Here is a 26,229-nt window from a genome sequence, read left to right as displayed (position 1 = left end):
CAGAATTCTCTGTGTTGAAAGAATGCTTATTGAATCGTAATATTTGGGTGTGCGTACCAGCCGACATTTGAGAGCCGCTCCGACGGAAGAGTCAAAGGTTAGTTTTACTTTAACCGATCAATCCTATTAGACAACTCCATTAACCGGTAGGACTGGACCCCCAGATATCGGATAAAACACTCATCCGCCCTCCTAATTTATATCAGTCCCGACTACCAAGAAATTATTTTCATGAATAACATTGTACCAAATAAACTCTTACGAATGCTGTTCAGTGTTATTCGTGTTTCAGAAGTTGAGTCAAACATTTGGTTCGAATATATCTGCGGTTTACGCAGAGCCGTCGGCTTCAGCTATGACGGCAATATATCGAAGCCTTAGCTTGTTGGTTTTTATTTTGTTAGGTCTCGAACAGAATCAACAGCCAACAATCCAACGCTGTTGATTCATCACCGTTTTTCTTCCCCTGCAAACAGTTTGCCCGGTAGCCAGACGTTTGGGATGCAAGCCAACCGACAACGCAAATAGCTCAGGTAGGACCGTCCGGAAATCCACGGTTTTACACCGGTGGCCAAGTGTATAAAGGTAAAATAAGATTTGCTTTTATCGACAGCATTCTTTTAAGCACCTTTTTTTGTCACAAGGCACTTCATACAATTTTTTTTGTATACTCCCAAAAGTTTCAGTTTTTCATATTGGTGTATTGCATAATATTGCTTGTTGTAATTGTGATCTCGTTTCGCGTAGTCACTGTGCGATTGACTGAAGATTTCGATTCAGCGCTTATCAAGGGAGTCTATTCTACTACGAGTGGCTCGGCCGGCAAACAAGTAAACGAACCAGTTTCAGTTTATCCTATCAAATCTACGACACATTTTCTCGTTTTTTTTTTTGCCACGTAGTACCGGCAGCGGAAAATGTGCACAATTTTGCACTCGTATGCCGACGGACGAACGGAGAATCGAATTCCGTTGATGGCACCACCCGAAGACATGGGCTGCGTTCATTTCGCGTACCTGATTTTAACATTTCACTATAACACTTTTGTCAAATTCACACATTTGCCGAACTAGTATTAGCCGTAGTTAGCGTGACTACATTATTTCATTCTTACGTTTCAGCAGTTTACTAGAGGAACGTTTACAAGACAAGAAACCCTTGTATTGAAGGTCCAGCGGATTTATCACCTATGTCCAGCAACTAGTATTGTGGCACGCAAAATTGACGTTATTCCTTGTAGAGTATATGAAATTTGAAGAAAATTTAACGTTATCACGTTGCTAGACGAACTTGAAGCCGAGAGCGTGACGTTATCAGGCGTCAACCAGAAGGAGGCGTTATTTTCCGAGACGATTTCGAAACCGGACCCATTCTCTCCATCTCTATGGAACAACTAAATTTATGTTGGAAATTTACCCCTATACTGCAAACGGAATGAGGCAAATAAATCTGTATATAATTCTCGCGAATTAGGAGTGAATCCGAAGGATTTCATGTCAGCAATAGTTGTCAACCAATTTTTCATGGACTTTCGGCTACGCTATGCTGCAGAATGGAGGAAATGTCTTCAATCAACGAAGATCATTCAACTGCAACTGTCCTTCAATTGTCCAGCGTCGCGTTAAATTTGCCCAGCGCTGGAACTCTTCAGTTCCCAATCGGTCAGATTGACGATGTGGCTGTAATCAAAACAGCTGACGATCGACCTCTAGAATTACATACTGACTTCGACCCTCTCAGCACAGCCGATTGGCTATCCTTGCCTGGCGGATAGATACATGTATTACTTTCACATTGATTTATAACATCTTACGGTACCTTATTTGCTCATGTTCAATTACAACCATATCGGCCCCAATTTGGGCATCGACCAGAAATTTTCAGCTTATGTCTAGCCCAAGGTCTGACCAAATTTATGGAGACTTGATTTCAATCCACTTTTTCCGGACGAGCAGTACTTCGATTTTTAACAATGCCACAGGATAAAAAATAATTTATAACATGTTTCATAGTTGCCAATTTCAGAACGCACGGGTTGAAGCCAACTGTAAAAGTGATTCAAGACATTTGGTTCTTCAGCAAACATTCGACAGCTCTTTTTTTCGGCTTGTTCTTCCCAGTTGGATTTGTCTTCAGCTGGTAACCTACGATTTCATCTTGAGCCATCTAATCCATGCAAAAAATAAACCAAAAATACCAAGCCCACTAAAAAGACTTCCCAACGTTTTCCATCCAAGTTGAATGTATGGATGGAATGTAATGATGGCAGTAAAATGAGGCTCGTCACCATTCTGTCTGGACTTTTCCTTGAAAAAGTATAATAAATAAATTAATTACATGATTCAATAATAAATTATACAGCTGCCATTAATTAATTCTGAAGGTACCTGTTAAGCCTTCACTTGCAATACCAAGTGAAGCACAAGAAAAAGATGCAAGGATTTGCTGGTAGTTGTTGGGTGAAAATCTCTCCAACGAAGAAGCCTCACTTTGGCCCGTGAATGACATTCTTTTGCATCCAGCGCTTCCATCACCCATTCAATACATGCTTCAATTTCGTTTGAATATGGCCTGCGATTTACCTTAAAAAAAATGCCAACACGTCGGTCAGTTTGCCCTTGAAAGAAAACGACGCTTTCCGTGTCATGGTGCAATATTCAAACGATTATGGAAGCAACTGGAACAATCTTCATGGTCTCTGTTTACCTCCAACATGCATCGGTGCTTCTTCTAACGTAATCCAGGTGATCAACCTCTTATTCTTAAACGAGAAGATGAGTTTAAATAAATACTCATGATTTCTAGACGACATGGTCTAGTCATAGATGACAGCACATCCGTGGGAACGTATCACACTTCCGTTTCCATTTGCTTCTTTTGCCGATCCTGTGCGTTTTCGTTTCATCCAAAACGGTCGTGGTTTGTCTAAAATTGACATCCGTAGACACTGGGCATTGGATGACATTTATCTTGAAGACTGTTATTTGGGCTGCAGTGGTCCTGGGACTTGTGTAGAGAAAGGTCACTGATCTACTTGTGATGATGGATACCACGGCGAATGGTACCGATTTCCCGCACAGCCACTTCCATCCATTTTTCGGGAGAATTTCAACAAGACGCTGCTGATCTTAAGATCAAATTTGCTCGATTTACTGGAGAGAAATTGGGTACAAGATGTGTTCAAGTTGGAGCTGGTATGGCGGCCATCTTTGATTAGTCTGGTGATCGACAACTGGTGACATTTGATCTCAACACAAGTGAAAGTCACGTTTTACGATTCGCCATTAGAATGAATGGGCCTAGACGTCAACATCGACATCACTGTCCAGGACCTGACAGGCCACTAGAAATCATTTACGTACGTACATTCTTCTTGTAACGGAGGCATTACGTGGTCTCTGCTTAAACTTATTCAACCACAGCAGACAAAAGAAGAATCAACTCAAGTGATTCGAATCCAATTAACGTCAGATGCCCATGGCTGGATCAGATGGCTCCACTGATGGTGTGGTCTTCTTCGAAGGCCGAGGACCACGTTCGTTGCAAACAATAGAAATCGACACCAGGAATTTGAGGTAATTTTTCGCACAAATGTGGCTGAAATAATGATATTAAGTTAATATCATGAATTGCATCCGGGACAGGATGTTGCAGTTCACCCTCCTGTAACAAGCTTACCCATTTACATAGAAAGCTGTTGTCTGGCTGCGAAACATAAATTGTTGTCCACAGAGATTCCCGCTGCTAGCCTTCTTGTTCTCAACTATAGTAACGATAATGGACTGACCTGGAACGTGTTGGAAGCCTGGCCTTTGAACACGGAAGTCGACGAAATAAGGCTAGGCTGTAATTTACCCGATTTCGCCAGAACTATTGTTAGATGGTGGCAACTTACCTATCCGAACGCCAATCATCAAGGTATTCATTGTCACATTTAGTTTATAAGGTGCTATACTGCTACTGATGCTGTGCTATACTGATTTATGGTTCCATGACACAGATAGGCTTCAGTGGTACTTGGACGATGTATTGGTCAACTTGAACTTAGGAACCCAATCCTTTCCGAATATGAGATTCAATCGGATGAACCTGTCGAAGACCAACAATTGAACGACATGGCTGATATTGTTAATAGCACCGATGGAACAATTATGGGTTGGATGGGAGGGCAGGGCTTGATATTTCGTGAACAGCTTGATCCTGACGACACATTACTGGGACAAGCTGGTTTGGAAGATGGATTTTCATTGTCGTATGCGGAAACATGGGACATGGAAATTAGCGACCTTTGTTCAGTTCCAGCCAATATTACCAGTAGGCATTCATTCAGGAACAGCAGAGGTCCGTTTTGAATATTCGACAGATATGGGTCGCCGCTGGAATATGGTCGAAGAGGAATGTTACAGTTTGTATCAACTGAGCCAACAATGTGAATACCTCCATCCGCCTAGTAGATATTTAATAAATAGCAAGAATAATTCCACTCGGATTACCGTACATCTACCCAGACGCTCCATGTAAGACTAAAAAACACAAGTTGGATTAGCAATAAACTGAAAACTAATGTTTCTCATCTCATATAGAATGGGATCGACACGATTCTGCTGGATCAGCGAAAATGGACAAGACCGTGGACCGATGGTGTGGGGTGTTGCGCGAGTCTATATCGGTGGTACATGTCCGTGGATGTGTTCTGGCCATGGAACATGCCAGAATGGGCAATGCGAGTACGCCTTTGAATATTTAATTTTACAAGCTTTAGTTGAAAATGACGAATTTATTACTTGTGTTTATGTTACAGTTGCGATGCAGCATACGGTAATGTTGATTGTGTCCCAATCAATCCTCTTCCTCGAGGCCTTCTGAGCCATTTCGACAAAGATTCCAACTTAGCCCGCCTTTCTGGTGGAGATCTATCTACTGGATGTGGAGTATTAATGACAGTCCCTGCTGCTATGCTCCCACAAGGTCCACAAAAGACTTGTGTAGTGGTGCAAAATTGAAATTCCAATCTTTCAACCTTGTCGTGTGTTACTTATCTGCACAGGACGGCCTTCGCCACTTTGAATCAATAGACTTGGACCTAACATTAGCATCTTATGCCCAAATGACTATCAAATTCGATTGCTGGGCCGAAGCTGAAAGCTACGTCAACTCACTAGAACCGTTACATCAGCGATTCCTTTGGCAGTACTCTGTTAACGGCGGTATTACTTTTATTCTCATTCAGGTAAAATTTAAGGCTAAGCTAAACAGTAAATTTGTTAGTAATATTATGTCTAGGGTTTCTTAACGTCTATTAATGCGCCTTACGCACGTAAAAAGGAAATCAAAATACTCACCCAGCACGAGCCCCACCTCGTGATTGTCAACCTAATGCGGATTCCAGATCTTACAAATTGTGCACGGCTGCGTCTGGGGCAACCTGTTCACGCTGGTATAACACAAGTTGCTTTTACATACTGTACATCATTTTGTTATGACCCTGAAACTTGTAATTAATAGGTGAAGGTTTGGATACTTGGGCTATTGACGACTTGGTTCTTCATAGCACAATGCCATTGGGTATAATTCTAACTAACGACTCTCGACAACTCAACGATCAAGATTCTTTTTAGCTAACTTGGTTCGGTGGCCAACTTCACTCGTTTTGTTCCAGGTCTTCACCAATTCTTAATAAGAAATTATTTGCCATTTTATGTACCTTTTCGTTTAATATTGGCATTTTCGTTTCATCCAGAGATGATGTGTTAGTTTTTCAAGGTGAACTAGGAGAGCAACAAGCGTTTACGGGAGATTTCATGATTACATCCGAAACTGTTCTTCAGTTTGAGGCACGTTACCTATCAGATTCGGTTAAACTCAAATCCATATTATAACTGAAGAGTACAATTTTTAGGTTAACGTTGGATGTGGAACAACCGATCTTAGCTTAGAACACCGTGTTCGGCTAGACTATTCCATTGACGGAGGGCGCCATTGGCATTTGGTGGTAAACGATTCTGGTCGAAATCCTTACGACCGAATGCCACATCAACCATCCACAGTTTATTCTTCGAAAACAACCAATGCATGGAAAAGGGAAACTATAATGCTTTCGCATTTGGAGACAAGCAAGTGAGTCACCAAAATCTACTTTAGCGTACCCCTCCAACAATCAAAATGTATCTTACAGTAATATTAACTTTCTTGAATTGCAGACCGCAATTCGATTCCGATGGTATCAGGGATTTTGAAACAGGACAGACGGGCATCTGGCTCCTCAACGGGCCATACGAAACGTTATCTTGAGTCCGCAATGCCCGGAACTTTGCAACGGACATGGAAGATGTACAGTCGAAGGATCCTGCGAATGTTTACGAGGGTTACCAAGGCGAGGCGTGCGAAACGGTAAAAATTTTCACGCTGAACCCTCAAAACATTCACGAGTCGTTTGCCCAAGGTAAGAACCAAAAATGGATCAATGTTTTTTAAATAAAATTATTTTTTGATGTTTTCTTTCTCGTGTTCGTAGATGATGCTCCAGAGAACTCGCTATGGCTGCTTCGGATAGGTGGAGAACTAAGAGCTCAACCCTCGAGTAAAATTGGCATAGGAGGAGCTTTCGTATTGGATCGTTTAGGAGTCAGAATGTTGGAAACGCGCGAGCTCGATTTATCGAATGCAAAGTAAAGAAGAAAAAAAATGCCAAAAATTATATTGCGCCAATCATTAGATAATAACTCAAATTCTTTATAGTTTTGTCCAGTTTCATCTTGACTCGTCGGATTCAGCACTGTCCGACGACGAGATTTTCGTCAATGTCGAATATTCCATTAATGGTGGAATTGAGTGGACTACTTTTGAAGTTATTCCTCTAAATGGCCTGTCATCTCAACAACTTCGCCAAGTGCCTCTTCCTAGACGAGCGCTGAGGCTAGGACCCAGACTGAAATGGTCTGAACTTGGTGGAAATAATGGAAATCTGCATACCGTGTGGTCTGTAGACGAGGAATGGTCAAAATATCGGTGTGCTCTCAAAGAAATAGGTGAATAAGCGAGATAAAGTGTGACACCAGATTTACGTTGGAGGCGAATTTTACGCCAAGAGTGCCATTGAAGATGAATTCACATCATTAGAAACGACAAAGGATAATTGGCTCTTCATTTCCGGAGGTTCATTGGAACCACCTTGGGGTTCATCTAATTCGACTCTTCATTTTACTAGTATGGTTAAATTTATTGAATGCATTGATTCTTTGGATTTATTTTTTATCATTTCAACTAACTCCAAACGGGAAAAGTATGGTCATAACGAAGGATAAAGGATATTAGTATATTGGATCAGATGTTTTTGCAATACGCTATTTCATCAGGATGTGATCATCCCAATTCTTGCAGCCGTAAGCGTGGCTTTTGTTGGCTCCGCAATGCTAATCCTCAATTTACAATAGTCGTTGCGATGCTATGCAGGTGCGATTAGAATATTCTGGTAATTGTGGACTGGTCTGGCGAAATCTACCTGATGAATGCCTACCTGGAGAAGCAGTCGATTGTGACGCTTTTGAATTTCATTCAGAGCTTTTATCGCAAGTCACCGGTTACCGACGTGCCATAACAGCGCCTATCCCACTCAACAAAGGGTATTATAAATGACTGTATTTTACCATCTATTGCGCAACACCAGCCAACTGCTGGTCAAATAGCAATTACATCGTTAACATTTCATTGTCAAAACGGCAGAGTGGTGCGTTTGCGATGGACAAGCGATGACGAATCAATCGATTGGTCTGTACATTGGGTTTATGTGTCGGAGCTTCCTGTGGTCATTGCAACGGACGAGGGCGTTGTTGGGAAGGATCCTGCCAATGTGATCCCAACTGGACTGGTTAGTTTGGCGAAAATGTCAACCAGTATTGCGCAAAAGATTTTTTATTGTTTGTTTTGTAGGAGGCAATTGCGAAATATCTTCAACTGAACTTTTGTCAAGCGTACGGGAGACGTTCAGTAATGGCTGGAACTCAAGCGTGTGGTGCAGAATTAATGGCGGTCAGTATCGTCTCTCTGCGGAACTCGTGACTCCGGACCAGCCCTTCATTTTCACGATGTAAGTCGTTTGTGCCTGTTACCAAAGAACATCTTTGTGTATTGTTTGTTATACTAATTGTTAAAATTGGGGAAAAGTCGTGCGGTCGTTATGCTGAAACACGTGAGCTGGACCTGTATCAAGGAACTGTCATCCAGTTTCATTTGAGATCTGGCTGTGGACAAGTGCCAAATAGTCCAAACCAAGGAATATTACTCTTCCAGTATTCTTTAAATGGAGGTGTGAAATGGCATACCGGTCTGTCGCTATCTCTCGATCACTTCTAGGACTCCAGGTGAATATTTGCGGCCTAACTACAATAACCATTCAGACAGCCTTTTTGAAAACGTGAATTTGTTTAATCGAAACAGGCTGGTTAACTTTCTTGTTCCGGAAGAAACCCGAAAAAGTGACGTAAAGCTCCGGTGGTGGCAACTGGGACACTCTGGTCGAAAGTCAGAAGACTGGGCAATCGACAGTTTCATAATCGGTCGTCCTTTGGATGTGTCCGCTGCTTCGAATGCACCCAAACAGCGAAATATTCATCCGCGTCAACGCTTTCCTGATTACCAAGCCGAAGAATCTGTGGATTCTACACACTCAAAACAATTCTTGAATAGTCTGTTTGGACAAAAGTTGTGGTGGAGGAAAGTCAATGTCGATCAACACGATTCGTGTTGTGGGCGACGTGGTCCTATTATTATACGGGGAAGATCGAACACCGCCGTAGAATCAGTCCTCGAAACGTCTGACTTTTTAGTTGTGAGCGCCAAAGGTCGCATTCTCTCCTTCGAAATGCTCGTCGGTGATTGTGGCCAAGGATTTGATTCTGTAGAACTGGCTGCAGTCCCAATCAAATTGCCTGTCCGGCTAGATATTTCGTATGATCACGGTATTACCTGGAAGCTATTTCATCCAATGAAAGTGTGAGGTGAAAAAGCTCCTGGGCCGCAAATACCAAGCGTTTATCAGAAACTTGATAAATGGCAAACGTATCAATACTCACTTGAAATTATATCAGGTGCAAGGTAAAGTGCTTTAAAAGAATTTTTTGTTGGAGTATACTTTGATGTTCAGATTTTTGTAAATATCTTAGATTTGCTCGATTTCGTTGGAGGCATCCGAAATCGTCTGCCTGCGTTTCTTGGGCCGTCAATGAATTTGATTTGGGACTTCCAATCAATGACTCGCCCTTGGTCGGCCTGGTAGTTTCAACACATCCAATTTAAATTGGTTTCGAAAATAATCGCTGCTTGTACCGAATCGATAGGATACTTTTGGCGGATGATTTCAATGATGGCTCCACCGTAAAACCCCATTGGAAATGTTTTAGTGGTGGAAAAATAGCCAAGCCGAATGAACGACTTGGTGAAGGGGCAGCAGGACTGTTTCAAGGGCCTGGGATAAAACTATTACAAACCATGCCGCTGGATTTGACATTGGGCAGAAACGTGGAATTCATTCTCAATTTTCAGCTGAGCAAAGGAAGGAGAGACCTTGAAGATGTGGCACAAAACGTATTCTTACAGTGTACAGCTGGTAATGGTAGTTAGAATTTCAATATTACCCTAGTGTGTTGTGTATTTCTTCATAGAATGTTAAATTATTGTTCTTCGACTTTTCTCATAAGGTTTCACGTGGATTCTAATTCAAGACTACAGTCCTCAGCATTACATACATCCTTCTCAAGTTCATGCAGTTATACCGGAAGACTGCTAAAATCCGCACTCGATTTTACGCTGGTGGCAACCTGTTGTTCCCGAAGCGAGCTCAGAGGCAGCGAAGAAACATTCGCTGTGGCTTATCGACAATATTGCCATCGAATATTCGAGAGAACATTTGTCTGAAGTCTACGACGATTTCGTGTAAGTGGAATCCAATCTTATCAACCTGCCAAAACCGTGCTCGTTATTTTTTTTAAATTTTGCATCCTCTTCAAGGGATGAATCACTTGATCAAAGTCAATGGCAGTTTCGTCCCAATGGCGTCATTTCAAACAACCTTTGTGGCGTACCAGAAACGGAAAGCTCGATGAATTTTGTCTCTAGTGAAAATAGTCGATTTGCCGGAATCACAAGCAGACACATTATAGTGAAAGATAACTACGCTGCTTATTTTAAGGTCTCGTTATATTTACAGTATATAAATGAATCCCAGCAAGTAAAAAGTCAGCCAAAAATCCTAACCATTCATTTTCTTATTATAATGTTTTTCAGATCAGAACATCATGTGGAATAACGTCGTGTCATGCTAGCAATAACAGAAGCCAAGTAAGATTCGAAATGAGGCAAGGATACGAACAGCCTTCGTGGTCCTTAGAAAAACCAAACTGTTTGCCAAGTTCAACGGACTCGTTGTGCGATCCTCAGATGTATCATAGTTCTTTGCATTAGCATTCGGCAACTTCCCGACTTGGGAGCGGGTCAATATCCCACTCAAATCGATTCCCTTCGCCAAGTAAGTCAATTAAGTTTCACAATGTTGCAGTAGCACCATGTGCTTTTGTTCCATGTTGATGTGGATATCAAAAGCCAGGCAGCACTAAAGGGGAACATTAGGCGTGCATAACGTACATAAATGAAAGAGTTATTTTCTAGCACGTGGCAGTTTCGTTGGATGACTCAGAAAAAATGGAATAGGAAAAGGGGAAAAAAACACTTAGGCGTTGGAAAGATGTTTACATTGGTGGAATGTGTCCGTCGCATTGCCACGATCACGGAGACTGTATCCGTGGGCGTTGCCACTGCGATAATGGCTATGAAGGCGTGAGGTATGGATTGAAGTTCCTAGCTCCAAAATACGTTCGTTTGACATTTTTATTCAAACAGTTGCTCGAGTTCCAAGGCAGTATTGGTCGCTTCATCACTACCTATAATGGATCATTTTGACGACCTCATTAACCCATCGCCACTATGGGAAAGCAGTAAGTTCATTAGTATGTTTGCTGTTCTAGATGAACTGAAGAACATAAAATCAAGTGTAAAAAACGACTACTCTGCATATCGCGGGTAAGTTTTAGAACTCCCAGTTCCTTAAGGTGATGACAGATTAGCAGGCGCTTCAAGAATCGCAAAACCTATCGATGTTTTTGGCTACCCAGAACAAAATCCGTGACTCACTTAACGAAACTCTTGAAAAAATTCCATCGTAAGCTCTCTCTTTTGTAGCAAACTGGCACCCCAGCCAGTATAAATATTAATGTGGCCCTATGTGGTACTAAATCTAGTTATGAAGAATTGCTCGCTGATGTCATCAATTTAGCAGTTCACATGCTCGAAACCCGCATGTATCTTCATCCGGAAGAGAAACATATGCTAGTCAAGGTTTTGGGCTCGGATTGTTCCTAATGGATTCAGAAATATGCCAGATAAACATTTCCAAGTTGGATCACAAAAAGTGTATTAGACTCGACAAAATCGACCAAATCTTTAAAGTTGCTATTTCGTTTCATATTTTATCCTCAAACATGTTGTAAATATGTTTCTTCCTTAGCAGAATTTGGAAGTTGTCCCTGTCTTCGCCGGCATGCAGATTGGCCCATTTAACTATATAAAGAGTTCAACAACCTACGATGCATCCCGATGGCCTTTGTGTGGCGCAACTCTACCTTCCGCTCAAGCTGATTTAATGGTTCACTTACCACAGATCCGTGAAGATCACGTCAAATTCACCAGCGAACTAGCGCGCTATAGCAATGAGGTAGAACCATTTGGAAACATTCAAGCTAACATCCGATTGTTTAATCACTGAAAATCGTTGCCCGTATCTAAAGTAGGTCACTACTACTTATAAAGAGACACGCTCCCCAGAGGAGATGAAAGAAATGATGGAGCTAGCTCTTCGTGGATTACATCTTTTATCCGAATGGACTAGCATTGTGACTGAGCTTTATTCCGTAGGTTTTCTAAATTTATCGGAATTTTGTTTCAACTGCTAATTTTGCCCTTTTCCGCTTAGTGGAAACTTTTACATCCCACAGATCATCATCGAAACAAAGACTGCCCTGCTGAAGCCGTACGAAAGGGTAAACCCTTCGTCGTCTTCCCTGGAAAAATAGAAACGCGTTCCTTTTTGCGAGTTCATTTATGTCTAGGCGGCGCGGTATAACTACACGAAAGAGGAAAAATTTGCTCATATCGATATCATTGCCATGATAAAGGTATTACAAGTTCTTGTGGCAAGAATAGAGACAATATTCGCGGATGCTATAGCCGGCATGTCTATGCCGAATTGCAAGATTTTGTTCAACTTAGTTTGCATGAACCCCTACGAGAGGCAATAAAGATCAAGAAAGACTTGATTCGCAGGTATGTTTGTGCACCAATCTAAGTGAGTGCAGACCATTAATGGCTGAAACCATTTCAGCATAATAATTTCAGTAGGGGAAAGTTGTTCTGATTGGATTCGAGGCACAGAACCTCAGGATGACCCAGCTACCAAAGGCAAAAAGGATCCTGATAATGGATTTGATGTTCAAGTCCCACGTAGGAATGTTGATATGTCGATATATAACTATACAGGTCGAGACCCAACTCTACATCCGAACCATTTTTTTCTTTACCAGATTGACCAATTCCATGAGAATTCATTTTTTCTGGAATTACCTGCTCAAAGCGGTACATCTCCTTCATGGTAGGTTGGGAAAGCAATCTTGGCTCTTTGGCTTACGAAACGACAACGCAGGTTTTCTGGTTCAAAATTCACGCTTTACCAGCCTACTTGACCTGAAAAGGTTGAAGTAGAGAATGGCGCGTGTTGTATTTTATTGTTCTTTTTCACTGTCGCCTTTTTTCTTCCCTTCGCTTTATTTATCGATCATTGTCATGTCGCAAATTCGGAAATGTTGCGTGAAGCACCAACACAACGAGGAATGCAAAGACGTGGTCACGCGGGAGAAAAGAATTCAGGTATATGCCATCACCTTGGTGAGACTCTTCCTCAGCATGATGTCTTGCGTTCCTGCTTTGAGTAGAACCACGTGAATCAAACCTAGGTCGTGGCATTACCAGCGTGAACCTATAATCGCTTAATAGTTGATAATTCAAGTTGTGATGCGTGTTTTGTCCTAAATTCAATCGCTATTGGTTTTATTTGTGTTAACGGTTTTTTCTCTCTGTCGCTTCTGGTTTCCCATCGACATGTCGATGCCTTGGATTCTGACAGATCATATTCTGCGTACTAAGGAACCTTCTACGATGGAGTGAGTTGACTCTTTACCTGTCTTTTGATCTTGCCATCTTTTTATTTACTTACCATATTTTTGTTTAGGTGCGTTCTTTCCCGCTTGATCTCTACAACGATTCGGCTCACTATGCGCTGACGGTTTTCCGTAAACAGTTTTCGTATGATGAAGTCGAAGCCGAAGTCAATCTGTGTTTCGATCAGTTCGTCTACAAACTCAGCGAACAAACTTTCGAGTACAAAAAGCATTTAGCTGGAAGGTACGTATTACATTATGTGTATATTATTATCTTTTGCTTAGCCTCTAAAGCTTGTTATTGTAGCATCATGTTAGATAATCGTTTTCGAGCTGAATGCGCCGCATTGGGCACGCGCTTTACCTGCCCGCCTGCCAGCCGCTACGAGACGTTGATGAAACAGCGCCATGTTCAACTGTTGGGTCGTTCCATTGATTTGTATCGATTGATATCTCAAAGAGTTAATGCAGCGCTTCTCAAAGCCCTGGAGTTATCTGTCGCACGTTTTGAAGGTGGCGATATCACCGACGTAGTGGTAAGGAATTAAAATAAATTACCAATTATAATTTCCTAGTTGAAATCGTAATAAAATTCTATTGTTGCAGGAGTTAAGTGGTCTCCTAGAAGTGAATCGTCTGACTCATAAGTTGTTGAGTAGAAATTTGGCAATGGACGATTTTTTCATGCCATGTGGAGGGAAGCCAATCATAACGTCTTGGCTCCGTATGGCCGTGTGACGTTGCATGTCTTTTGGGAGCTTAACTATGATTTTTTGCACCACTTATTGCTACAACGCCGCCACGGGCCGCTTCATTAAGTGCCGTGACTTGCTTTTTAGTCAACCCGTCCAACGAGACAAACTTCCCCAAACTCCCGATCACTACCTTTGGGGAAGTAAGGCATTGAACATTGCCAATTGGAACATCTTCAATCAGTATTCAGGATTCGTAGGGGCACCGCATTTCAATGCTATCTCCAATCTTCTGGGTTATCAGGGAATCGCTGTCGTCATGGAGGAGATTCTTAAGATCATTAATTCTCTAGTACAGGGTAATATGCTACAGTTCACGAAGACCCTGAGGCAAGCGATGCCGAAACAATGCAAAATGCCTCGTTACGATATACGGGTCGACTGGTGTCTTAGGATATTACCAGGTACACTTTATACCCCTTTTTTGCTCGCTGACAAATATTTTCACTTATGTATTTCCGTGTTTCTCTCGCAGGCGCAATTGAACGACATAGTGCAATATCCTGATGCACGAACAGAGTTATTTCACAGTTTGAGGGAGTTCGGAAACGCCCTGATATTTTGTCTTTTGATTGAACAAGCAATGTCACAGGAAGAAGTCTGCGATCTGCTTCAGGCAGCGCCTTTTCAAAATATTCACCCAAGTTGTGTATTATTTTGCATGCCGGAACTTCTCTATGAATTTCTTTACATCGATTATTTTCTATTGCCATGCGTTTCACTTTTTGAACCCCGCAGACCGTTCGTCAAAGAAGGAGAAAAGTTGGAAGCTAAGCAGAAAACGTTGGAGAACAAGTACGCGGCTTTGCAAATAGTCACCAATATTGAAAAATTGGGTACGGCCAAGCAGACTTTGATTGCCTGAGAAGGAGATCTTTTAACTAGGAAGCGTCGTTGCTGTGGCTTTTCGGTTTTTGAAATGGTGCTTAATCGCATCCGCACTTTTCTAGACGATCCCATTTGGACTGGCCCTGCGCCTGTCAATGGCGTGTTAACGGTCGCCGAGTGCACAGAATTTCATCGACTCTGGTCAGCGTTGCAGTTGTGTATTGTATTCCCGTTGGTGAGAACGAATTCACAGTTGAACAGCTTTTCGGTGAAGGCCTCCATTGTGCCGGATGCACCATGATTGCCTTGTTGGGACAACAGCGAAGGTTAGATGATAATTTTTAAAACTTCAAAGAATTTTTATTTCGTTAGCACCTTCGTTGTTAGATTCGAGGCATTGGACTTCTGTTATCATATCTTACGCGTCCAGCGTGTCGACAATAAGGATGAAACTGTCAAAGGCATCCAGCTGAAGTGATTGGTAGATCGCATTCGCCGATTCCAAGTGTTGAATTCGCAAATCTTTGCTACCCTCAACAAATATTTGAAAACAAGCTCGGGTGATGTTGATTCGCAACCGGTGGAGCACGTTCGTTGTTTTCAGCCTCCTATACACTACTCGTTAGCAGCGAACCAGGGTCACTATTATCTACCGACAATAGAACAGCATTAGAGTGATATTCTTCTCGATTTACGTATTTATGTCCTTCCCGGCTATAATAGGTTCCTCCTCTCAAACTTGGCTTTTAATCTACGAGCTGGTTACCTTATGTTATGCAATCAGTTCCCGATCACATTACTACCTTTTTACACCCATCCATTGCAACGAATTTTTTCAGCATAATTTCAATATGGTTTAGACTGCTTGGCCGTTGAGAAGCATTCTTCGATTCATCAATGCGTCATCCACGTTAAGATCCAAAAACAAAGAAGAAACAAAAAACAATAAAATTTTTTTTCTACATGTTTTTTTTTTATTACTACTGGGATTTCTTTAAAGTTTTATTAATCTTCTAAAATTGTTTCTTATCTATTCAGTTGCTTATTGCATAGGAATCCCGGCAGCTGTGCAAAACTGAAATTTTACAGCAACAGCCTTCCTACAAAATCATTTTATCGTAAGTTTTCGATTGTATTAGTCCAGATTCATTGGATGTAAACACCACGTAGTCAAGCTTAAGGAAATGGAAAGGAGAAATAATCAATACTAATCGCTGTCGGAACTGCTTTCGGTATCAGACTCTGATACTGAATCATTTTCAGCTTCCTCTGCAGGTCCGGCTTCAGGCTCAGGTTCAGCAAATCCAGCAAAAAGCCTCATTTGTTCCGTCTCTTTGAAGATGGGTGCTGAAACCCTAATTTCTCTTTTCGGAAAGAACGTTTCTTGTTCCGCACGGATTTCTTTGTTGTTGATTCCATCAGTTTCAGGTCGGGATTCTCAAAGTAAGAAATATTCCAGAATCGTATTCGTCCATCGTGCGAAGTTGACGCTATATAGTGGCCACACGTTGAAATATCCAATCGCTCAATTGGAAAGTTGTGGTGCACCACTACTCCCAAGAGCCTGTGCGGGAAAAGACTGATTGCTGATTTTTCCATCGTCACAACCCATAATAACGATATTGTCCATAATGGGAAGTACGCAGTTGATTGCGATGGATGAATCCCATGGATGATTCCCAAATGCATCACTGTGGTATCCGAAAGCTTTCCAATCGAAGATATACATATTCCCATTACTCAATCCAGCAATAACTTTGGTTTCTTGGCGAATAAGACCTGCATAATTCATCTCCGATGGGTAGACCTCAGACTGCCAAAAGGCGGGAATAAGGTAAGAAGGCAGCATTAAGTTCAAAATGAATGCCATAATGCTACCAATAATTCGTAAGTGATTCGCTTTTCCATTAAGTTCACTACCTGACCTTCCATTTTCTTTCTTCTTGTGTTAAACGCAGTCAAAGTTCCTTCTCCGCTAGTACATACTAACACGCGCGATCCCGAATCTGTGATCATCGAACTAAAGAATTCGTCCATCTCCTTAAACTCGGCAACGGGCTTTTGTACACTGCGGCGCTTGTCCCATAGTATACGAGAGAACATCACATATAGCTTATGTACTGTTAGCGTACCCCAAAATTAATTAATACCTTTACCACCCCCATCATTATCACCGGATGCAAAAATATTTGCATCCATAGAGAGCAAACTATAGATGGGTGAACTGAAATTTTTGGAAGGAAAATTCCTGCATTACTGCACTGTTTTAATCTGTTTCAAAAGAATTACCTGTGAGCTTTGACGAAGGACTGGGTAACTTTCATGGTTTTTGTGCCGGTTATTACAACACTTTTATCATTGGAAGCTGAAAACAATAAGCTCCATCATGATTGAATGTCAGGGTACAGCATCATTTTTTGTGATGATTGAGTGTATGCAGCAACTCATTTTCCTCATTTACATACTTATAACTATAGTAATATGGTACATTTCAGTATGAGTGAAAACAGCCATGTCAATAGTTTTCTTACCAGACGATTTCTCCTTCAATGTCTGACATTGTCATCAGTTCTTCATTTGGCTGGAAGCTGATATCTGTTACCATGCAGTCTAAAGAGGTCCTAAGATCAGGTGGCTTTGTTTTTTCCTGGGGTTTTGCAGCATTAGAGATGGCAATAATTATATCATGATCTTCCTTTTCTTCTCGACCAGCAGCTGGTTGCTCAATGGTCTCTCCTTGATTCTGTGTCACTACCTCATCGTCCTGCTCTTCTTCACTGCTTTCTGTGGTAGCCTTTGCTATTTCACTTGTTTCTTCATTTGACAGTTCATCTTCTTTGCCAGCAAGGCTATCATCAGCATCTTCTTCACCAGGATTTATTTCTTCATTGATGAAATTCTCTGGCGAGCGGGGAATGAGAACAGGCTTCCTTCGTTGGGCAAGCACTTCTTTCGGCTATCACACAGGAAAAAATGCGTCATAATGTAATTTTTCTAAGCTAACTACGTTATCGAAAACCTTGTGGCAGAAAAAGACTCTTCATCTTCGTCACTTGAAGAAGGTTCATTTTGTTCTTCCAGCATCGTTTCGGCAGTTGGAAGAGAATTCGATAAACTCATTTAAATAATACGATTTTCCATTCCCTCGTCTACAATTGAATATCATTATGAAAAAGTTTTGCAAATGTATACACTTTACCACTTGTTTTTTCGTTGTCTGCTATTAGTATGTGTTCGATTGTCATTGTATAGGTTTCTTTGAAATTTTTAAACATTACGAGCTAATTATCTTGGTTCCCTTTAAAACCCTTGAAAGAAAGCCTAATTGATGTGTTTGAATTATCATGTTTTTAACTTTAAATGTAATATACTGAAAAGCTATAAATCTTACATAAAAACGAAATCAATTTTTCTTGGTCCTCGATTAATTTTGAGTCAAAATTACGCATACACCAGGCCTGCCGTAATCGCAGTTGCGATTTCGATTAAAATTTCAATCGGCAATTAAAGCATGTTAAATAATCGAAATCGGCGAATAAATTTTAAAATTTTTAGTTTTTAATCGCGATTATTTTCCGATTATTTCGCGACATCCATGAACGCTTAGATGAGAGCATATGAAAGTATACTCATAGCCGTTTCACTTTTGTAGCAGACGCTTTTTGAAATTTTCATTTTTGTCAATATAAACATTGGCAAGTTATTTCCTTACCGCTAGATGGCAGCTAAAAGCAGTGGGGAAAATAATTAGTAAGAAATTAAATTTTTTTTTCAAATTTTTTCAACGGATGAATGATCGCCGCTTATTTTTAAATAGTTAAAAACATTAATTAACATAAACGCATTGTCGAACATTATGGGAAAAATACTAATTCATTCAATTTCCTCCACACAATTCAAATTACGTTTTTTTATCAAGATGTTTTTTGGAAAAAACATCAGAGTTTGGGCAGTGGTGGGTTCTGCGCTTACGTTCGCAAATTTCATATAGCCAAACAGTGAGCGGTGTTTTTCAAGCAATCTAAAGTCACATTCAAAATGGCTCTGAACTCCATGATTAATTTCACGTTTCTAGAATTCGTTCTCCTTGAGCTTCTTAGGCCAGCATGGCTCATAAGACTGTTTATGGTTATGGCATCCATTATTTTGGGATATTTTCTTTTCGATTTCTACGGTTACGCAACAGGATCAAAAGGATCAACAGGATCTACCAGAAAAGAAGAACAACCTGAACAGCGCACTCCAGAAAACAGTAATGTTTTGCTACAGGAAAATAACATCGAGCATCCTTTGCCACAGAGCACGTCGAATTCTACTACTGTCTGCCTAGCAGAGAACCCAGATGGAATTATCCCTAATCCTGAACCAGAAACGGGATTTCAAGACACTAACGATAGGAGGCAACAGCAGAACAATAGCGCACCATTAAATGAAACAGATTTTGCTCAACCTACTTTACTAGACGATTCTCGCATAGTGAGTGACTCTACTACCAGCATAACGGAGCAAGTCCCGAGATCAAAACGATCACGATTCCTTGGGCGAATGAAGAAGCTATTAAGCAAACTCGGCCTCTGTCGCACTTCAGACACTGATAGCACCAAAGGTCCAACAGACGTCCAAGAGACGAAGCTATCAATATTCCTCGAGCGAGTGGATAAGCTATTGGTCAAACATGGCTTCTTCAGAGAATCAGATGTAAACAAAACAGCATCCGTGCAGGTAACAATGAACCACCGTCAAGTGAATATGGTGATCGACAGAGGTTGTTTCGAGTCGATCATCAGTCAAGAGCAATGGCAGACATTAGGCGAGCCCAGTTTAAATCCTTTAACGGAGGACGATTTAGTCACGTCTAAACGCACAGGAAAGTACAGAAATCACGTAAAATGGGAGGAATGCATTGGATTTTTCTACGCCGTTGTTGGATTGCAAGGCAAACTGGTACTACTCCCAATTTACGTGTGTGCTGGAGATCAGACTAACTATCTCGGTCGTAGATTATTTTTTGACCTCCATTTACATCGAGAAAATGCGTATTTCATCGAAATTACACGCACAACAGAAAAGGAAACTCTTTCTAAAACGCATCCAATAGAATCAGTTCCAGAAACGGCCGACACGACATATTCGCATGCCCAGAACCAATGTACGATTGACACAGCAGTGCATTCGGATGCCGAACCTGAAATTCCGTTGGACTTGACGAATGCTTTGATTACTTACTTGACCATACGGATCGAGGTGGAAATAGAAATGGCAGATAAAAAGCGCGAAAAGTACGAACAGCGTGTATCAGAGGCCATATCAGCGCGCCAGATAGAAACGGCCGAAAGTGTCGAGGAAGTCTTCTCCAAGGAAAAGTCTGAACCGGAAGCCAATGTGTCCAAAAAATCCACCAGTAACGACAAAATCAGGAAGACCATCTCCAAACTTGAAAAGCTTTATGAAAAAGACAACAAGAGGTCCCGGAAAGTTATACGTGAAGCAGAAGACCACCTGAACGATCTAAAAACGAAACTTGGTTCTGCCTCATCGGACTCGGAGCGCGCGGAACTCACCGATACTGTCAAGCAAACAGAAAAAGCCCTTCAAGTAGTGGTCGATAACGAAAATGTCTATTCAGCGGGGAAAGTGGCATCACTGTCTTACGCCAAAAAAATGTTTCTCAAGCCACAAAAAAATAGAGGGAAGAAATCCTTCAAAGGACTCAAAACGATGTTTGAACTGAAACCCAAAGATAAGGTTGCATTTCCAATGTTTTCAAACAGCGTTTTCGAAACAACCGAGTAAAAGAAGAGAAGGAGGTATAACAATGATTTATTTTGACGCTTAGATAATTCTGTGTGCCATTTGAGACAGCAAGTTAATCTTTTTTTTGATTTTTTTCTTTTTGTTTAAATTACGTAACAGTGGAAGAATGAGGTAAAAGTTTTACCATTCGATGTGTTGGCTGCCAATTGATGGCATTGTGATCTACTGGAAGGAAGTGAATGGCGACATTGAAAGATTCTATCTAACGGAAGGAAGAATTGATGACAGAGATTTTTGATACTTGGAACCTTGAATTTTAAGAAATTAATGACAATGATCATTTTTGAAACTTTGAAACCTGTTTGCTGTTTAAGTACACAGGTTTTCTTACTCAGAATAATCCGTTTTTCATCCCTTCGCATACGTTCCAGTTTTATCATGGTGCCGCCTATTTGTAGTTAATCCAAATAGGAGACCATCGTTGCAGACACTGTAAACTGATTGGTGAAATTATTATAGCTGCATTTTGAATGATGTGAAATGTGTACCTTCATTTAGATGGGACGCGATTTAAATCAACCACTCTCAAGCTACGCAGGTTTCTGAGCATCCTTACATTTTCATGGTTATACCTCCCCAGCTTCTATTTTCATTCGATTTCTTCCCTAAACTCAATCTTTGGTTAATACAGATTGCCTGTCGTTTCGGTAAATATCTTGGATTTTGGAAATAAAAATGTTTTAAAAAATGCTACCAACGAACTCTAGTGTTTCAGTTCTTAGTAGATAATTACGATTGCTTGAAACAAAATATGTTTTCAAAGTCTGACAACTTTGGGAAATGGTTTTGTTAGCTCGCAAATTAACGTGTACAAAGTAGCAGGTAATAGTCATCAGAAATGCTTAAGTGGGAAACAAATAAAATTAAAAATTAAAAAAGGAAGACCGGGGGAAAGGAACTAAACGCACAAGTCTACTTTGTAAGAAGAGTTTCAAATCTTTCAATGGTCCTACCACATAGGGCTACCAGTGGAAACAATGTTGCTTATAAAACACGATTTCAATTCGTTTTTAGAAATAGCCTAAATAAACAAAAATAATTTAAGTATTTTTACAACTTCCCATTGCGTTGACCTTGTGATTGTACTAGATGTAACTTGCTCTAGGTTTAATAATTTAAAATTTGACAGGAACCAAGAAAAATTCAAAAATCGAATGCTACAAGATTGTGAAAATCGAATGAACAAGTCTGATCTACGATTTTTTTTTCAAAGATCACTACACGCAGGTCTTCAACATAAATCTCGACTAAAACTCTTCTCACGCCCACCGTTTACTGTATAGTGTGGAAAACAAGGCGGCAATTCTATTCGCATCACGTCTACATTACTCTGCATTTTTTTACAATCTTTTTCATTGCATCAAGAATAAAGTTTTTCATCGCTCGCCGTGGGCATGAAACACCTGATTTTCGTTTACAGAAAACTGATAAGCCAGATAAGATCTCAAACTGTGTTTCACCATCAAGTCTGTTAAACCTGTCTAGGACTGATTTTAACCTTGGTGGCCTACTGCATTTCGTAATTTAAACACACACTTGTATCTATTAATTGGGGGAGGAGTTTGAAATCCTAAACGCAAGAGGAGGATTGGATTATTGCAAGGCTGGGTGTAGAAAATAAAGGCGCCTGCTGGCACAAAGTTTTTACTGTTAAAATGATTTGACGAGCACCCCATTTGCTAGTTATATGTGGTGTGAATTCGTTTTTATATAAAAGGCCAGTAAGATTGGTGGGGTTAAGCATTCCATTCGACAACGAAATCACGGATGGTTCCTGAGAAATATAACTACCCCATTTCACGTATCAAGGTATGATTGTTGAAATTAATTAAACCTTATCTAAAAAAACGGTTACAGGTGAACTTGTTTCTAGTTAACAGCGTAACCAAGGGGATGTTAGATGTTACTTAGACTTAGACATAGATATAGGAAACATGATTTGTCTGAAATTGTAACAAAAGGCTTGAATCGCGAATCCTTAACTATCCTTGCTTAGACATCTCGTTCCTCTTTAAAGTGCACTATTCTATTATATCATGCACAATCCATATAACGACTCAAAGGCAAAGTAGACCGGCAGGCAACCCACCAACCGGGCAAACTATGCAATGCGGCAACGTGCAAATAAAACCTAACGCTTCATGTCAGGACAACAAGAAAAAGAATAAACAATTATCTGCTTACAGAACAAAAGATGATTAAAAACGGGTGCTGCTCATCAGAGGTAGAATTAAGCCAGTCTAAATACTTAAATAAGAAAGTCTGTAACAAATGGGTAGGTGAATCGGGCTAAATTCAACGTAGTGCTAGGTAAGTCAGATTTTAAAGACGAAAGGGTAGGTTTGTCGGGCTCAACTAAACGAAGGAGTAGGCGTGTCGATCAGCTTTCAACAAATGGCGAGGTATGTCGGTCTGTATTAATCGCTGGGGTAGGTGTGTCGTCCGGTTTCCTACGAAGAGGTAGGTATGTCGGACTATTTTAGTTGAAGAGTTGGTGTGTTTTTTAATTTCCGTCAAAGTGGTAGGTATGTCGGACTGTGTTAATCGAAGGGTGGGTCGATCTGTTTTAAACGAACGGGTAGGTATGTCTGTCTCAAGAAAACAAACGGGTACATACGACGGCTGTAATAGAAGTATATTTATAATGGGGTTGATGTGACGGGAGCGTTTTTAAAATTTTCATTGGGTACATATGTCGGGGTAGCTTTGGCGGGAGATGTTTTTCCAGTTCTTGCAGCGTTACGTACGTCGGGGTAGGTTTGTCGTTTTTTGCGGTACGTTTGTCGAAACCTCTAGGTACTTGTGACGGAGGGTAGCAATGTCCTCACGCCGTTCGTCCCGTATCTGACACTGTCTTTCTATATTTGATCATCGATTTTCGTCGGAAAAAAAAAACAAAATAGAAGAATCAAAATAAAACACTTTCTAATGCGTTGCATAGGGCTATAACACCGTTGCCAGACTGTAGGAAGGGGGACGCACATACGGAATTGTCGCAGTGGGTGTTCTAATTGCCCCTAACATAGATCTTCACAAGTTTGATTATTTAAAGCGGATAAAAATGAGCTAGGAAAAAATAATGTAATAAATTCATAGATAAAAGAACCAAGAACGACAAAAGATCTCTTTTAACAATTTGTTACATCGGTTTTGGGGTGAAAACCAAAAATTTGTCTGGGCAAAAACTAAATGGACAGTAAAAAAAAAACTTGTTATGAAAAATTGAAAATTTTTACAGCTTAAAGCCTCAAATGTTTTGTAAAAATATAGAACCCTAATTCCTAGCAAATTTCTATTCAACTAAATCCTTGTAATACTTCAGGTGGCAGAATTTTTTCAATTGTCAATCGTTGCAATTGCGCCCACGCTCCTCTACCATTGTTTTTTCGTTTTTTTTCTTTCAATTTTAAAAATCGGTAAATTCCCCTTTTTAAATTTTAGTTTTCTTTAATTTTAAAATTTATTTAGCCAAAAAAAAACATTAAATGTCTTTTTGGCTGTTGGAGGGACGTTCTTGGGATTAAATTTTGGCACAACCACAGGACTTTAAATTCTCCTAGCCGACGGACATCCATGAAACTACGGGTAAGGTGTAGGATGTATAACGGATGTTCGGCCATGAACTGGACATCCAACGGCAGAGATGTACTACGTGGGATGGGCAATCGTGTATTTAAATTTCTCTTCGACGGAGGAAACAACTATTGGTGGACGTTCTTCTAAGACGGAACGCTAATCGACGGATTTGACTTTCCTTCTTTGCGATTGGAGATGTAGTGGATGCTTCTGCTGTGGGCATCATGATTTGGAACATATTCAACAAAATTCTCGTTGCTATCTAGCTTTTGCGATGTTGTAAAACAAAGGATTCCTATGGCGATCCTAATTAATGCATAAAAGACGATTAAGTTTCAACATAAATATCCCCATATAAATGTATTGATTACTGCAGACTTTTTCTGGTTGATATCGTAGCTCATCACGGAGACAATGGACACAATGGGTGGCGAGTGAACGCTTGACTTTGCATCTTGTTGCCTTATGATCTCTTTTGAATCATTCCTATTATAGGGGAGGTAGGGCGCAATTGGAACGCGCGGCAATTGAAACGAAAATTCTACCACTTCAAGTATGTGAGAGATTTAGTTTAAAAAATTTGAGCTAACGCGAATTAGGGTTGTACATTTTTAGAAAAAATTGGAGGCTTTAGACTCTAAAAGTTTTTGAGTTATCCCAGAAAATTATTTTTCGACTGTCCATTTGTAGTTTTTGCCCAGACAATTTTTTCGTTTTCACACATAAAACGATGGAGGAAATCATTTAAAAAAAGGTGTTGAATCATTCATCGTTCATTAAGCTATAAACTGATAACATTAATTTTTTTCTAGCTAAATTTTATCCCCTATAAACATTAAAAATCCGTGAAGACCCATGCTAGGGGCAATTGGAACAAGGTGTTCCAATTGCGACCCTTCCGTATGCGCGTCTCCCTTACTGTAGTCTGGCAACGGTGCTATAGCCCTATGCAGCGTATTAGCGGAGCTCTTTTTTCAATTTGTTTTTGAATGTTGTTTTGTATTTTTTGTGGTGACGAAAAAAATGTCAAAGAGTTTACTGTTAAAGTTCCTCCAGTTGTTTTGAAAAATTTTTAGATACCTTGTTTTCCTATTCCAGTTACTCAAGACATATCGTCTGCTGGGTGGCTGACACTTATCGTCTGCTGGGTAGCTGACACTTATCGTCTGCCACAATGTTTGTGTTTTTATTTACAGCGTTGATTAAAGAAATTAAATTTTAAAAATTAAATTACCGACATTTATCACAATTATGATGTAAGGCTGGACATGCCATATTCGATTATGAAAATTTGATCTCTGTACTATTAACCGTTCTTGGGATTACTAACACTTTTCTGAACCTAATTCAGAAAACTACCAATATTCATTAAATAATATTTATTTACTACAGAAAGTTATGAAATATCTTAAAAAATAAAGATTAAAATTCTTTGTATTACTGTAAAAAAATTCATCAAAATATGTATCCCAGATTCTGAGATATCGTCATTTTAGTTTCTTCATAAAACCGTGAGCTCTCTTATGGGAAAACCCACGTTTCAATTGCCCAGACGCACTGTTTCAATTGCCGAGAAGAATTGGCAATTGAAACATGTTGGGGTACCTGCAGTTTTTTACACATAGCACATATTTGTCTTTGCCGAACCCACCCAAAAAAAAATACTGTCATGTAGCTGAGATAACTGGCTACAAATCTATATATTTTTTTGTCTAGTTGGACGAGTTTTCTAACCGTAGCGAACAAAAATCAGTTTTGTGTTCCAACCACGCCCTACCTCCCCTAATTTCAAATTATTTTAATCTAAAAATTTATAAAGGAACTGCATCGCTAGCATTAATTACGTTGTTCTCGTTTGCTGGATCGTTATATGGGGTGAGTAGGAAAATTGTGCAACCGTAGTCATTGTCCTCAAACAGGTGTCCTTCTTCAAATTGTCCAGCAGTCAACTGTTTCTCAAAGTTACCGCTTTTAAACATTTTGGACTCATGAACACT

The 26,229-nt window shown here is 40.3% G+C and overlaps 1 long non-coding RNA gene and 3 pseudogenes across 1 annotated transcript; 3 read left to right on the top strand and 1 right to left on the bottom strand.

The window, feature by feature from the left end:
• The first annotated feature begins 300 nt into the window (after positions 1-300).
• Positions 301-923, top strand: LOC132088357 (uncharacterized). The gene is made up of 3 exons (XR_009421854.1): positions 301-585; positions 748-830; positions 903-923. It is a non-coding gene; the product is annotated as an uncharacterized LOC132088357 (long non-coding RNA).
• A 935-nt stretch (positions 924-1,858) lies between these two features.
• LOC130698382 (reelin-like) lies at positions 1,859-12,363 on the top strand (annotated as a pseudogene).
• Positions 11,693-15,806, top strand: LOC130698373 (cytoplasmic FMR1-interacting protein-like; annotated as a pseudogene).
• Positions 15,807-15,950: 144 nt separating this feature from the next.
• LOC130698376 (WD repeat-containing protein 55 homolog) lies at positions 15,951-18,194 on the bottom strand (annotated as a pseudogene).
• Between the last annotated feature and the right edge of the window lie 8,035 nt (positions 18,195-26,229).

The sequence above is a fragment of the Daphnia carinata genome, chromosome 9, assembly GCF_022539665.2.
Source record: "Daphnia carinata strain CSIRO-1 chromosome 9, CSIRO_AGI_Dcar_HiC_V3, whole genome shotgun sequence".
NCBI lineage: Eukaryota > Metazoa > Arthropoda > Branchiopoda > Diplostraca > Daphniidae > Daphnia > Daphnia carinata.
This window is presented reverse-complemented; position numbering and strand designations above follow the sequence as displayed.